The 5,073-nt window shown below is 58.6% G+C and overlaps 1 non-coding gene and 1 pseudogene across 1 annotated transcript; both read left to right on the top strand.

Moving 5' to 3' along the window:
• The first annotated feature begins 671 nt into the window (after positions 1–671).
• Positions 672–828, top strand: LOC114945276 (5.8S ribosomal RNA). Its single transcript, XR_003822369.2, has one exon. It is a non-coding gene; the product is annotated as a 5.8S ribosomal RNA (ribosomal RNA).
• Positions 829–1,902: 1,074 nt separating this feature from the next.
• LOC146723694 (large subunit ribosomal RNA) lies at positions 1,903–4,262 on the top strand (annotated as a pseudogene).
• Positions 4,263–5,073: the final 811 nt, after the last annotated feature.

Raw genomic sequence — 5,073 nt, forward strand, 5'->3', positions numbered from 1 at the left:
TATAACGACGGACGCCGTCGCGCCTCTCTGACCGAAAGTAGTCGGCAAGCAGAGCAGCGCGCCCGGCGGTGTTCGACGACGATTCGGAGCGAGACGCTTCGCGATCACGCTCGTGTGTGTGCCATTCTCCGGCCACACACACACACAGAGCGTCGATTCGGCGTTGAGCGCGAACCGGTGGTAACCTATGCCCGCGCACGCGTGTGTGCAGCACCCACGACGTTCGTCGACGCGCGCACCTCCCCGTTGTCCGCGGGGGCAGCGGTCAGCGTGCCGAGACACACCGGTGTGCGAAGACGACCGCGAGTGCCGAGCGAGAGGACCCCCATATATTATTATAAGATATATATATAACACAGAGAAGGGATCGATGATATTTCGACCAATCTGTCAACTGTGTCGGTCCGACGGTTTCTTCAAAGAGCTTCCGAGCCCCGGCTCTCCCGTTGGCGGGAGAGACGCTCCGAACAAGAAACACACAACTCTATCTTTGTGCCGTAGCCTTCCCTGGCGGGAGGCGGCGGTCCGCGACGCGTCCTCGGACCGCGCGAGACAGGCTGATCGGAAGAGCACCAACGATTATGTCGCTCTCTCTCTCTCGTCCGAGGAGAAGAGACCACGATGGTTGAACGAGAAGCGCGTTCTTCGCGAACGCAAAAATTTCGAACGATTACCCTGAACGGTGGATCACTTGGCTCGTGGGTCGATGAAGAACGCAGCTAATTGCGCGTCAACTTTGTGAACTGCAGGACACATGAACATCGACATTTCGAACGCACATTGCGGTCCACGGATACAATTCCCGGACCACGCCTGGCTTGAGGGTCGTTTTAGTACCCCTAAATGCTTGCGTCCGAAAAGCGCGCACGGCCACGACGCGGGCGACCAGAGAATGGCGCGCGCGTCGCCTGTGCCCTGTGCACGCTTACAATGGCGTACGAGCGATCGTTGGAACGTTCGCCGAGGTGTCTGTGCCGCGCCGACCGGCCGCGGTGCAATCCTGGCGTCGTCTGAAATGACACCCGAAATAATAATAATGAGGAGGAGAAGCGCACAAGCGTGTAAAACGTTGGCGAACGCGCGCCCAGAGAATGCTGCGCGAATTAAGAGGGGGAGCGTGTTTGTGTATCCAAGTCGTGTGTGTACGCGAGAGCCGAGGAGAAGAAATGGGATGAGAGTAAGAGCGCGCGCGAAGGGAGCAACAAACGGCCAAAAAAAGGTCAGGACGGTAAATGGCACCGGCGTCCCTAGAGCGGCGCGTGCGTCAGTTTGTCCTCCCGAAAGTAGGTAGCGCTTTGTCTCACCCGTCTCTCCTCTCCGTACATCACACAGACTGACCGGACTGCTCTCGCACTCTGTGCCGCGTCTCTCGGTGCGATAGCGCTCGCGCGTCTTATGCCGAGGCGCCCTTGCCCGCACACATAACGGTGTATTACGGAGAAATATACGGCGCGTCGTCGTCCGGCGGAGAGAGCATTCGTAATCCTTTACTCTTTACGGAGAAGGGTTTTGAATCGCGAGCCGACCGCGGGTCCGAGTCCACGAAATTTTCGTAAAGCGAAAAAAGGGGACCGGCGCGCCGCGTCGTGTACGCGTCGAATCGATTACCGCCCGAATTTCGTATATAAAAGAGAAGGGAGGAGCCGAGAATCTCGAACCCCGCGATATATCGTCCTCCATCTTACCACACAACGAGGGGTTGGGCGGGTAGCGCCACTCGGCGAATTTGCCTTCTCGCGTATTTCGTGTGCTGCCGCTGCCTGCTCTCTCGTTCGGCCTCTCGCAATCTCTCTTCCCTCTTATAATAATATATTATAGAGGAGAAGACGACGATGAGCGAAGCGGAGGAGGGAAACGCTACGAAAACTCCTATGCGACCGACCTCAGAGCAGGCGAGATTACCCAGCTGAATTTACGCATATTATTAAGCGGAGGGAAAAGAATACTACCAGTATTTTCCTTTAGTAGCGGCTGGAGCCGAACAGGAAGAGCCCAGCACCGAATCCCGCGGTTCCGGCCGCAGGGACAGGTGGTGTTTGGGAGGATCCGCTTATCCCGAGGTGCCGCGTCGCGTCCAAGTCCATCTTGAATGGGGCCACTTTACCCGTAGGGGTGCCAGGCCCGTAGCGACCGGTGAGCGCCTCAGGAGGATCTCTCCTTAGAGTCGGGTTGCTTGAGAATGCAGCTCTAAGTGGGTGGTAAACTCCATCTAAGGCTAAATACGACCACGAGACCGATAGCAACAAGTACCGTGAGGGAAAGTTGAAAAGAACTTTGAAGAGAGAGTTCAAGAGTACGTGAAACCGTTCAGGGGTAAACCTAAGAAACCCAAAAGATCGAACGGGGAGATTCATCGTCAGCGGCGCTGGCTTCGCGTCGGTCGGCGATGTCCCGCGGAGTCCTTGCGGCTCGCGCGCGGGCACGCTACCGTGCGCCGATGTCCGGCGCTCGTCGTCGTGTACTTCTCCCCAAGTAGAACGTCGCGACCCGCTGGGTGTCGGTCTACGGCCCGGGTGCGGTGTCTGTCGCGTCGCCGGTAAAACGGCACGCGACAAACCCTCGGTCGCCCGGCCGGCTGCTCGGCGGTACGCGCAAGGTAATCAGGCCGCACTATTCACGGTGCGTCGAGACCGTCGCAAGCGCGCGCCACGGTACTCGGAGGTTACGGACTTCGCGCCGTCCCCGGTCCTGGCCCGCTGTGGTTACAGTACGGTACACCTTCGACAGGCCTGCGAACGTCTCCCGCGGTCTCGCGGGAGACCGATACCGGTCGGCGACGCTACTGCTTTGGGTACTCTTAGGACCCGTCTTGAAACACGGACCAAGGAGTCTAACATGTACGCGAGTCATTGGGACTTGTCGCGAGACCTAAAGGCGTAATGAAAGTGAAGGTCGGCCCTGGCCGTCGACCTAGGGAGGATGGGCCGCGTCGCGATGCGGCCTCGCACTCCCGGGGCGTCTCGTTCTCATCGCGAGAAGAGGCGCACCCAGAGCGTACACGTTGGGACCCGAAAGATGGTGAACTATGCCTGGTCAGGACGAAGTCAGGGGAAACCCTGATGGAGGTCCGTAGCGATTCTGACGTGCAATCGATCGTCGGAACTGGGTATAGGGGCGAAAGACTAATCGAACCATCTAGTAGCTGGTTCCCTCCGAAGTTTCCCTCAGGATAGCTGGCACTCGGCCGTTCCGCACGGAACGCGCGCGAGTCTCATCTGGTAAAGCGAATGATTAGAGGCCTTGGGGCCGAAACGACCTCAACCTATTCTCAAACTTTAAATGGGTGAGATCTCTGGCTTTCTTGAATTATGAAGCCACGAGCATCTTCGGATCAGAGTGCCAAGTGGGCCATTTTTGGTAAGCAGAACTGGCGCTGTGGGATGAACCAAACGCAGAGTTAAGGCGCCCCAACTCGACGCTCATGGGACACCCATGAAAGGCGTTGGTTGCTTAAGACAGCAGGACGGTGGCCATGGAAGTCGGAATCCGCTAAGGAGTGTGTAACAACTCACCTGCCGAAGCAACTAGCCCTGAAAATGGATGGCGCTGAAGCGTCGCGCCTATACTCTGCCGTCAGCGGCAAGTGGGGCGGCAACCGGGAGCGGGCGTTAGTCTTCTCTCGCGTTCGTCACGAAGCCCTGACGAGTAGGAGGGTCGCGACGTGAGCGCAGAAGGGTCTGGGCGCGAGCCTGCCTGGAGCCGCCGTCTGGGTGCAGATCTTGGTGGTAGTAGCAACTACTTCCAGCGAGGCCCTGGAGGACCTGACGTGGAGAAGGGTTTCGTGTGACCAGCCGTTGCACACGATGTCAGCTGATCCTTCAGCCCTAGGAGAATGTTCCCCACTCTGTCTTCATGACCGGCGATACAATATACCTCGAGTGTCCGAGAATTAATAATAAATATTCTACGAAAGACCACATGCCCGTCGGGCGAAGGGACTCCGGTTCCTATTCCGGAACCCGGCAGCGGAACCGCATACAATTCGGGCCCTCGTAAGAGAATGTTCGTCGGGGTAACACAAATGACCTGGAGACCGCCTTCGGAGATCCGCGAAGAGTTCTTCTTTTCTGTACATAAGCGTTCGAGTTCCCTGGAAACCTCTAGCAGGGAGATAGGGTTTGGAACGCGAAGAGCACCGCAGTTGCGGCGGTGTCCGGATCTTCCCCTCGGACCTTGAAAATCCAGGAGAGGGCCACGTGGAGGTGTCGCGCCGGTTCGTACCCATATCCGCAGCAGGTCTCCAAGGTAAAGAGCCTCTAGTCGATAGAATAATGTAGGTAAGGGAAGTCGGCAAATTGGATCCGTAACTTCGGAATAAGGATTGGCTCTGAGGAGCGGGGCGTGGTCGGGCTTGGTCGGGAAGCGGGTCTGGCTGACCGTGCCGGGCCTGGGCGAGGTGAACGGTCGGCGTTCTCGCGCCGGTCCCGGGATCCGAGCTCGGTCCCGTGCCTTGGCCTCCCGCGGATCTTCCTTGCTGCGAGGCTTCCGTGGCGGCGCGAGCCGTCGTGGTCGTCCTCTTCGGCCGCCATTCAACGCTCAGCTCAGAACTGGCACGGACTAGGGGAATCCGACTGTCTAATTAAAACAAAGCATTGCGATGGCCTCGCGGGTGTTGACGCAATGTGATTTCTGCCCAGTGCTCTGAATGTCAACGTGAAGAAATTCAAGCAAGCGCGGGTAACGGCGGGAGTAACTATGACTCTCTTAAGGACTCCGTCCGGGCGACCGGCGGATCCATGTGCCATCCCCACCTCCTCGTGGTGAGAGTCGGGCCAACGCTGGCGAAAATTTCGACCGGCGGCCACGGGGCTCTGGCTTGGCGGGGCGCTTGCGCCTCGCTTGGGTTCGTGGGGTTGCCAGCCCCTCGAGCCGACATACGACCGGCACTTCAAAGGAAAAAGGATATTCTCCCTGGCGGCAGCCTCGGGCCGCCGGTCCTGTCGTGCATTCGTCCTCCTCTCCTGAAACCCAGCCCTGGTCCTTCGCGACAGCCTCCCGCTGCGGCTCGTCGTCGACAACCGCCCTCGGCTGTCCCTGCCCCTATACCCCGCATGCCTTGCCGTACCCCGTGCC

The sequence above is a fragment of the Nylanderia fulva genome, unplaced genomic scaffold, assembly GCF_048542155.1.
Source record: "Nylanderia fulva isolate GAGA-0341 unplaced genomic scaffold, ASM4854215v1 Scaffold1741, whole genome shotgun sequence".
Classification (NCBI taxonomy): Eukaryota; Metazoa; Arthropoda; class Insecta; order Hymenoptera; family Formicidae; genus Nylanderia; species Nylanderia fulva.